We start from the raw sequence: 11,109 nt of genomic DNA on the forward strand, positions 1-11,109 counted from the left end.
ATGGTATTAGCTCCTTCCTGGAACAGGGCTTCTATCTTAAATTCTTTTAGGCAGTTATGAGGAAAGTCAGCTTCTTTCAGAGTCTTTTGTCTTTAAAAATAATCAAGCCAAAGAGATACACTTTGGGGTGGCAAATTCCAATCCCCCACATTAGCGTGTCATCAGTTCAGTACCACAGAGAAACTGCAAGAACTCTGCCTCCAAGAAGAGCACAGCCAAGGCAGAACCAGCAACCATCCTGAAGAGCAACCTGTAGATAACCCTGATGATTTTATTGACCTCATGGTGGCAACTGCATTGTAATCATCGCTGGCCTGATTAGTGTTGCTTTCAATCATTTAATTATCTCACAATATGTTTCAAAAAAGTCTAAAATTTGAAGTGTGCCTCTGTGGCAGAGACTGCTAGATGTTTACTCCTCTTACTTTCATTTTCTTCCTAACTAAAAGAATATCCATTGCTTAGCCATGAAGCATAAAGATTACATTGCCCAGCCCATCGTGCAGTTGTGTGTACATGGGATGGTGAATCATTCTGGGGCTGGCAACAATGAGTATCCATGACTATGCCTGGCCCGAAGGGGCAAGGAGAGGAAGGAAGAGGCTCCTGAAACCCACACAGCAAGCTATGGCTATAGGATACAGCCGCCTGACAAGAAATGTGGCTTCTGTGTTAGGTTGGGGTCTCCCAGAAACAGACCTTGAAATTAAGATTTCAGCACAAGTAGTTTATTTAGGAGGCAATTCCAGGAGGCACTGAAAGGTGGTGAGTAAGTGAAACAGGGCAGAGAAGGAGGCCAATAAAGGGTGCACTGATCAGCAGATCACCACTGAGTGCAGCTGAGGGTCAGTCTTGATCGGAACCTCTGGGAGATGGTGAACACAGCTCAGGGTTGTCCTAACCGAGGGGAGAGGAAGTTGGGGTGTTTATCCACCAATTCCCATACCTCATTGGTTAGGGGTTGCTCCCTGGAGATATCAACTGTGCAGCACGTCTGGCCTGTCCTGCGCATGGGCTGAGCATGCTTCCATGGCTAGAAAAAGGCCTCAGGCAGTGAGCAGCAGGTGTTGCACAGGAAAGAGCCACCACCGTGTATAAGAAGTGATGAGGGCTGAGGATACCTTGGTGGGGGCCCCACAGGGTCTCTTACACCTTCAGTTAAGGAGTATAGCTACTGCCAAACTGGGGCCAAGTAGGGAAGGAGCAGAGGGATAAATACTCAACCTCGTTCTCCACCTACCTCCAATCTCCTGCTGAACCTAACCAGAAGCCCCTTGATGCACTTTACTCTGGACAACCTCCCATGACACAGAGCAGGGTGGAAGAGGATGAACAGTGGAGCTGTGGAGCAAACAGAGAGCATCTAGCACATCTGCCTTCTGCTGTTTTCAAATTTCCACATTTAAAATCTCAGACAGCACTGTTTGACTACAAAAATACTGTGACACTTTTATATAATCGCTAAAACCGAAGAAACTTGTGACTGGAAAGAGCCTTGGAAAACTCATCCATGAGTCCAAGCAGTATAGACAGCACTACCTAAATGAGAGGAGACTTGAGTTCTAGTTCTGGCTTTAATAATCAGGAATGATGCAAGTCACTTAGCAGTTCAGGCTGTTTCCTCATCCTCATGATAGGACAAGACCCCATTCACCTAATAAAACTATTATGAAAATCAAAAGAATGTGAAAATGTTCTGTACTCACAAAGGTGATACAAATGTGAGGTGCTAGTATACCCTCACTGTTCCAGACAACGGGAAGCAACCCCACTTTTAAACACACTCATGAAGGAAATGCTACTGTTTTGTTTCATTGTGTTTTTTCAGTTCAGAAGACATTTACATAAATATCTTCCACCACAATTATTTTTTTAATGAGACAGGGTATAAATAAATAACATGTATTTACTTATAATTATTTTCTTACCACTAATGTCCATCAAAAAAATCTCCATTCAATTGATTACATATCAGTTTCTAATAGTCACAGTCATTTTTTCCTCTAGTTATTTCCTTCTATTTTTAACAGTGTGCATCGTTTTTTTAACCACTTCTCTTTTATTCTTATGTGCTTCAGCATTTCTGATGATCCAGTAATTATGTCCAAGATCACGATTCTCTGTCCTTTCTCTTTTCACTTCCCTTTTAATGTATAAAATAAGCCTAATGATGGAGGCACCATTAGATTACAGTAATAAATACTGGGCAGAACATCTTCTATGTGCAATCGCCAAATCTAAGGAATTAATAAAATTGTAATTATTGTTCCTAAATGGAGCTTTCAGAGCTTCTGCCTAGTTACAAATCAGAAACCAAGACACCATTAACCCAGATGAATTCACGAAACAAAAGTGAATATTTCCTTTAGGGCTATCACCCTGTTACTGCCTTAAGATCTCAAGCAGCACAGTCGTTCATTTGGCTGGCCTAAAGTTTTCAAAAGGAAATTTCGGGGAGGGGAGATGGTTTGTTTTTGAATGTACCACTAGGAAAATAAGGATTTGTCAGTTCTTACACATCAATGACAAGGTAGAGACAAAGTGGAGACAAAGTCATTAAGGAAAAGAAATAAGACATTTCGTAAGAGTGAACATAAAGAAATCACTCTTATTGCTGACTCTATTGTTTCAAGTCTTTGCAGTGGGTGGGAGCAGGAAGATTTAAAAGGGCAGGGAAGGAAAAGTCTTTGCCCTTTTCCTTAATGCAAGTCTACTCTTTTTTAATTAGCTTTCTGGCTGTTATTTCTTTGCTTCCTATCAGGAACACTGCAATACCCATTATCACACCATCTTGAGGAAACAGATATTGCCCTCCTGAACTTTGGTAAGAAGCATGACAGATACAGCAGTCCAGAACTGACTACTCCAGGAAAGAAAGGTTTTGCATATACCCTTCTCCCAGTAAGCGTAAAGGAAACTACTTTAAAAAAATCTCTGTGAAAGGATAAGCCACTTTCCATGTAGGTAATATTCATTGTCCATATTTGTATTTCCCTGAATATAATTGGTAAAAACTCCATTTAAAATGCTAGGATATTTAATATGTGTTTGTTTTTTGGGTTTTTTTTAAAGAGAGAGATAATATTGGAGAAGAATTGAGAATTGAAGTAAAATGAAATAAATAGAGTCACTGGTTAGATAGCCTTAATAAGCTATTATTTTTATATTCCTAAACTTGCTAAAGATTGCTACAATTTGTGATACCTAAAACAACAATAAACTTATATTAGGAATTAAAAAGAATTTTTTTTGGATGGAAGGGATACTCAGTTTAATTTACACAGAATGTTTATGTGACTACTCTGATGTTTACACAACTGTTACTCCAAATATGGAAATTCTAGATTTGTTTGGGTTTGGCCTCAGACTGCTAGAAGTAATCAAAGAGATAATATCATTTCAGTGTTATCTTTAGGGTGCTGCTAAGAAAGCCCCAATCAAAATAGAAATACTTTTACCTCCTCCCTGCTAATATCTTAGATTTCTTTAACTGTGGACAAATTATTTCACTCCACAATTAGTTGTAAATAGCCATGAGAAAAAAGTAACAACAACAACAGATACTATTTCTAGGTTTTAAAAAAAAGAAAATGCCTGCACTTGAATGAATTATAAATATTGATCTGACCCATAAATAGTGAGAGAGGGAGTGGATAGATTGTACTCTCCCTGCAACACATTTTGAGTTCTTCTTATGGCTGAGTGACTAGTGAGAGAATCTTCCACAAAGAAATGGGTATTAATTAAAATAAATCTTTATGATCATAAAGTATGAATTGCATACAAGTTATCCAGAGGAAATTCCTAGATAACTTGCAGACAGGAGGTAGAGACCTTGAGGTCATCTCTAAACTGAATTCTGACCACCATTCTCAGATATGGAGAAGAAATTTCTAGAGAATAAATACAAGTGGAGGCCTTACATTCTGGAGGTTGACTAGGCTTGCTGATACAAGAGTTTCTCTTGATTAATGAGTCCTTTTTTTCCCTCAAATAAATAAGAAAATTCAAAGTACCAAAACTATGACTCAAATCTAAAGGTCAGGAAACATTGTGAGTACCAAGTGTGATCACATCTCCAGATGTTAGAGCTCCATGTTTTGCCCAAATTCCACGATTTGACTGGACTTCTTGAACTAAGCACTCGATGGGACAAATTGGCATCCCATCAACTTCTGCAACTGAGCAGGGGCATAATTTACTCTGGACACACTGCTGAAGGAACTTCATGTTCTTGGAAGCTCCCTGGATTATAAACTGAACTACAGCTAGCAGTGAGTGTGATCAGATAGAAAAAGTTTGCAAGTTCACGCTCCCAGAGAAGTAACACCACCTTCAAACCCAGGCAAGGGCCCCCCCGCCCTAGTCTTGCACCTTAGAGGAACCTACAAACCAGAAACCCACAAATGATGAATTTGATAAAAATCACATGAGAACTTCTTGTCACTCAAGACCCAGTGCTCAGCGATGGCACTGGGCAATCTACAGTCCTACACATCTGCTGCTGCGACTCACACCATTCAGTCCCCAGAGAAGCACTGCCACATCTCTTGTCCTGTGTCCGTGAAAGAAACATGACTGTGGCTAAATGAAGAACTGAGGACCATGGCACTGCGGACACCAGAAACGGACACCGCTTCAGAGTATGAGGAGGATTTCAGTTGGAGAAACAATTAGGCAAGAAAAAAAAGTTAGCTCATCACATCTTTCCTCTCAAATACCATGACTGCAATAGAGTTTTGAATAGCAAAATATTTGCCAATAGAGCAGAGCATTCATTTTCTTGAACTCTTTATATCCACTATTCACAATTTAGCACAGTTTTTACAACAGTTGCACATGGCACTAAGGAACAATTTGCAATATTAAATAATTAATAGTATCCTAAATTTGTGTATACCCAAGTCTAGATATAATATATATGAAACATAACATCTATTCTTCACATAGGCAACTATAATTATGAATAGTTTTAGGTTTATAGACATATTTAATAACACCTAATTAAATTTTTAAAAACTGAATTAAAATTTTCAACTGTATTTAAATAAATTTGGTTTAAATTTTGATATTCATTATCACTTGTTTTACCTGTGAATTTAGCAGATAATTTTTAATATATTAGAAGAAAAATAATTTCTTGGAGACATTGAATTTAAAAAATTTTTACATTTACTTTAATTTTTATATTTTATATAAAAAGATATTCAAATTTTGTAAATTTTTTGTGGCAGTTTTAAAAATTTGCCTCAAAGTTTTTGACCTATCTCCATAGAGAGGCAGGGGTGTCCATATACTCTCTTGGTGAGCTTGTAACTGCTTCAACCAAGAGTACAGTGGAAGTGGTATTATATGGCTTTTAAAACTAGATCAGAAAAGGCCATGCAGCTTCTGCCTTGTTCACTAGAATACTCATTTCTGAAGCCCTGAGCCACCATTTAAAAAGTCCAACTGTCCTGAGGCTGCCATATTGTAAGGAAGCCTAAGCCACAAGAAGAGACCACATACAGGCTTTCCAGGTAATAGTCCCAGCTAAGCCTGGTCTTCAAGTATCCCCAGCCCAGGCACCAGACATGTGAGTGAAGAAACCTACAGATGATTCTGGACCCCAGCCATTAAAGTCTCCCCCAGCTATCTGAGTCTTGCCAGCTGAGACCCCAGACATCATGAACCAGAGACAAGCCATCTCTGCTGTATCCTGGTCAAATTCCTGACCCAGAGAATCCATAATGATAGCAAAATCACTGTCATTTTATGCCACAAAATTTTGGGATGGTTTGTTACACACCAATAGATATGTAACTAGAATGTTTTGAATACAGGTACATTGTATTTTTTAACTTAGATCACTGAGAAGGATTATTAGTTAAACTAGTGATAGAAAATATAAAATTGGAGGGAAGGAAACAAAAGTTTAAGAGACAAAAGTAGAAAGAGGGACTTCTAGTTATGGCAGCATGAGGGAGTTAAAAGATAACATCTTAAAGGAGTTTCTATTTAGGAATGGTAGCAGTATCTAATTAGTCACAGTGCTTGCTATTGATTCTAAAGGCTAAAGAAACATTTTAAAGATTTCAGGAGCCGGCCCCATGGCTGAGTGGTTAAGTTTGCGCACTCTGCTTTGGTGGCCCAGGGTTTCGCCAGTTTGGATCCTAAGTGTGGACATGGCACCGCTCATCGGACCATGCTGAGGCGGCGTCCCACGTGCCACAACTAGAAGGACCCACAACTGAAAATATACAGCTATGTACCGGGGGGCTTTGGGGAGAAAAAGGAAAAATAAAATCTTTAAAAAAAAAAAAGGTTTCAAAGTGAAAACATATTTCTTCCTTCTATAATGTATTCACTATTTGTTAATCTCTTAATAAACAAGGAAATTAATTCCTCCAGAGCTACTAAACTTTCATTTTCTGTTAAACATGTAGACACCCACCATTTATTTGATGTACTTAGATAAATGCTTGTGAACCACTATTTAAATTAGTTATTTTAATCATGGTTATTATAAAAATTAATGATAGTTGAAAAATCCATCCTGGAGAGAGGGAAAGGGAGGATGGAGGTGGGAATGGTTATGAAAGGACAACAGGAGGGATCTTTGTGGTAATGGAATTACTCTGTATCTTTACTGTGGTGGTGGATACATGAAAACACGTGATAAAATTGCAGAGAACTAAATACACGCGCACACATACACACATAAAACTAAAACTGGGAAAATCTGAAGAATGTGGGTGGATTGTAACAATACCAACATTCTGGTTGTACCGCGCTTTTGCCAGGTATGTTACCTTAAGAGGGTACACAGGATCTCTCTATATTATGTCCTACAACTTTGTGTGAATCTCCACTTAGCCCAAGATTAAAAATTTAATTTAAAAAGTATCATTAAAATGATTCAACATATATTCATAACTTATTTTTTATAAAATAAATTGAAATAAAAAAATTGAAAAGCTTGCCTGTTTTACTGTCTTCATAGTGTCTTTTTATTAAGAGGAGTTCTCACTTTTAATGAGATAAAATTTTCAATATTTTTATGATCAGTGATTTTTCCATCCAGTTTAAGAAAGATTTGCCTACCCCAAGATCATAAGGATATTCTCTCATGTTATCTTCTAGAAGCTTTATTGTTTTACCTACGTTTACAATCTATGTGAGATTGATGTTTGGGTACATGTAGCTAGGAGTCAAGATACACTGTTGTCCATATGAATATCCAATTGACCCAGCACAATTTGACAAGATCACCTTTTCCTCTCTGCACTGCAGTATCACTTTTGTCCTAAATCAAGTAACTACATATCTGTTAGTCTGTTTCTGGATTCTATTCTTTTCTGCTGGTCTAGTTGTCTATCTTGGAGCCAAAGCCATACCATTTTATCCTAATAATTATTTTATCTTAATAATAAGAGGTGATATATATTAGGTATAGGTCCTCTAACTTTGTTCTTCTTCAAGATTCTCTTGGCTATTTTGGCTTTTTGAAATTATATATAAAATTTGAAATCGGCTTATCAATTTTTACCAAAAAAATGCTGGAATTTTTACTGCGACTGCACTGAATTTATATACCAATTTGGGGAGAACTGATATGTTTTCATTAATAAGTCTTCTTAGCCATGAATTTGGTGAAGTCTTCCATTTTTTTAGGTTTTCTTTAATTCCTCTCAGAAATAGCATATAGGTTTATATGTAGAGATCTTCCACTGTTTTATATTTGTTCCTAGGTATTGAATTTTTTATGTCATTATAAATTTTATCTAAAAAATTTTACTTTCTAATTTATTATTGCTATAATGTAGGAATACAATTGAGTTTAATGTTTTCATCCTGTATTTATCCTTTCCATTGCTCTTAATTTATACTCTACATTTCTGTGCTTCCACTGGGGATCATTTTTCCTTTCCTGCAAAATCCCTTTAGCGATTCTTTGTGTGGGTCCGTTAGTGGTGATTTTTTTTCTCAATTTTTGTTTTCTCAACACATTTTTAAAGGATATTTTGCTAGGTATAGAATTCTAGGTTAGCTTCTTTTAGGATATTATTCCATGTTTTATAGCTTTCCTTATTTTTGTTAAAAAATCAGGTGTGAGGCATATTGTTGCTCTTCTGGAGGTAATACTTCCTTTTAACCTATATTTTTTGTAGATTTTCTCTTTTCATTCTGCCTCAAGGATTTGTGGAGGAGGGAATGTCAGATGTGTAACTTGACAAGGTGAGCTAGTACCAGTCTGCAAAATGTGGGGTCCCTCTCTTCCTCCCAGATGTCAAAAGCCATTCAAGAGGGTTGGCCCCATGGCCTAGTGGTTGAGTTTGGGGCACTCCACTTTGGCGCCCTGGGTTTGTGGGTTCAGATACCAGGCGCGAACCCACACTGCTCATCAGCCATGCTGTGGCAGTGACCCCCATATAAAATAGAGGAAGACTGGCATAGATGTTAGCTCAGGGCTAATCTTCCTCAAGCAAAAAAGGAGGAAGATTGGCAACAGATGTTAGCTCAGGACTAATTTTCCTCAGCAAAAAAAAAGCTATCCAAGCTACTGTCCTGCCTTTTGGATTGCCTCTGACCCCTGTAGGAGCAAGTTCTTCCACTACCCACTGCATGCACAAGTAGGAGTAAGGCTGAGAGGCTGATCTACCTGGTTCTTCCTACAGTGGTACCTCAATCAATAACACACAATTGTCCAAGGGCCCTAGTGATACTAATAGCTTCTTTCTGTGTGCTTATGACACCCCCAAGAGCCACTCCCACTTCTTTATTAAACCTCTATAAAGCAACTTCTGTTTATCCATCTTCAATCCTATCCCATCTGCCTTCTGTTTTTTAAGGATTCTCATAATGTCTGGTCCATTGGGAGCACCTCTTCATGTTTCTCAGTATCAAGGTATGTGCATGGATGCACATGACTGTGTGTATCCATGTAATTTTTAGAGATTTTGGAAAGAGGAGAGGAATCAGGAGAGGCTAAAATTTGTTCTTGGTCTGCCATCTTTATTCCATCTCGGCTAAATTTCTAAGGACATATTGAACTCTTTTAATACCAAAATACAAACAGCTGCTAGTATCATAGGATCTAATTTGGAAATCTCTGCTTCTGAGGTAATGTCATATTAAGCTATTTCAATTTAAGACTTGGACCTCATGCTAAAACTTGCATCTGCATGGCACATGTGAATAAAATTCATTCTCTTTCCTCAAAATTTTCTTTCAGATTTTAATATTAGGTCTCAAAAGAATTGAGAGTTCTGTATTACAGAGATTCCTATAAACATATAACAGCAACAATATAAATAATATTTTTGCTCAACTATGACTAAAAAGAGAAAAAAAGTATTCTGAAAAATTTATGATGTGCTAAAATTCAAAAATAAGAAAAAACAACTCAATAAAATCCTGAAATGTTATTTCACTACACTCAACCCTTAAATTACTTCAATGAACAAACTTTTGCCAGTGTTAATAAATTCAAGAATAATTTATCATTGATTTACCACTGATTGAGAATTACAGTGTAAATTCCAAACTTTTAAATCTAAAATAGTCTCCGATTGGTTGTACAATAGAAGTTTTATATAAAGAAATTCAATTCTGAAAAAATATAAACTCTATATATTCCTAAGAGTGAAATCTAAAGAGCCAAGAAAAACAATCTTTTAAAAAATATTTAATGCACATCTGACATGTCCTAGGCTCTGTTCTAGGCATGGAATACATCAGTGAACAAAACAGACAACACTCTGTTTTGTGCAGTTTATATTCTAGTAAATACATATAATTTGAATAATCTGAACTTGGCCTTTTTCTACAGAAATCACTAATAAGGTAGATAAATATTGTGTGCCCAAACACAAATATAGATGTCTCTTATAGCAGTCCATCACACAATCACATAAAATATGTTTAAGAACATTTGTAACACAGAGATACAATTAACTACTGACTTCAACACATTAGAATATCAATATCTTGTCAGGGAATGTGAGCAAGGTCAGGTGTCCTAAAGTTTATCTGCCTAAGTGATTCACTTGGAAAAGGACTTATTGGCTAGGTTTTAGGTAAGTGTGCTAGATTTCAGATAACTCTTATCAGATCTTAATTTATATCCCCAAACCAAGCAACTGAAATAACCCAGATGTCACAACTGTGCAGACTGAGGAAAATACAGGGTTTAGCAGGAGCAAGATTTTGAACATCTAGAATTGTACCATCCAACATAGTAGCTACTAGTCATGTGGTTATTTAACTTTGAATGAATTAAAATGTTAAAATTCAGCTCCTCAGTCACATTAGCCACATTTCAAGTGAGCAATAGTCACATATAGCCCATGGCTGCTATATGAACAGTGACGATATGGAACATTTCCAACATTACAGAATCTTCTTTTGGACAGTCCTGCCATAGAGAATCAGAAGAGGCATACCACTCCTGGGAAAACCCAAAACTTCCTAAAGAGGGCTAAAAAAAAGTGGCGATTATAATAGTAAAAAAATAAATTTTCTTCTGCATCCCTTTGTTAAGGGAAATACGGCTATTTCCATTCCTGCATCTTATGTTCTCTTCATCTCCGAGAAAATCTGTCTGTCCTTTCCTTACTCTTTCTCTATCTTCTCACATTTTTCACCCATCTTCTTTATTTTTTCTAGTAACAAATATGCAGTCCATGTTTAATGATTTCATATATTTATTGATGTTTTTAATTTTTTTTAAGTTTCTCGATGTTAAAATTTAAGGAGCGGAATCCAATTTGTTTCCACTAAAATACTATGCTCCTCCCCCGCCCCCTCAAGGTATGTGACCTTCCGAGTATTTTCCTCCCTGAGATCATTATCCTTCCTTAGAAAGCGCTTCTCACTGTTAAGAATCCCGGGTGAAAAAGATGCAATTCTAGGTCCTGCCTCTGGGGTTTCCCTCCAACAAGGAAGGGCTCAGTCCTCCCGGACCTCGGAGTCCGCGGGACATTCCGCTGCACGGGGCGTTCCGCTGAACTCCTACTGCCACTTACCGGAGAGAAGGGTAAGTGCTCCTTCGCCAGCTTGGCGGTTGCCAAGCGACGTAAGCTGTGCCGGGCCGGGCCTAAGAAGGAGCGCGCAGACCTCAAGATACTG

The 11,109-nt window shown here is 37.5% G+C and overlaps 1 protein-coding gene across 4 annotated transcripts in view; it reads right to left on the bottom strand.

Annotated features, from left to right (window-relative positions):
- Nucleotides 1-11,108, bottom strand: part of ENTPD1 (ectonucleoside triphosphate diphosphohydrolase 1) — a 126,040-nt gene extending 114,932 nt beyond the window's left edge. For 3 of the 4 annotated variants that reach the window (XM_070223792.1, XM_070223837.1, XM_070223796.1), the window contains exons 1-2: nt 11,007-11,108; nt 1,241-1,341 (exon numbers count right to left, since the gene is read on the bottom strand). The gene's annotated coding sequence lies outside the window, so the exon portion shown is untranslated. The remainder of the gene's footprint in view (nt 1-1,240; nt 1,342-11,006) is intronic. The other variant, XM_070223801.1, reaches the window with a different exon arrangement.
- Between the last annotated feature and the right edge of the window lies 1 nt (nt 11,109).

This window comes from Equus caballus, chromosome 1 (genome assembly GCF_041296265.1).
Source record: "Equus caballus isolate H_3958 breed thoroughbred chromosome 1, TB-T2T, whole genome shotgun sequence".
In the NCBI taxonomy this organism is placed as follows: domain Eukaryota; kingdom Metazoa; phylum Chordata; class Mammalia; order Perissodactyla; family Equidae; genus Equus; species Equus caballus.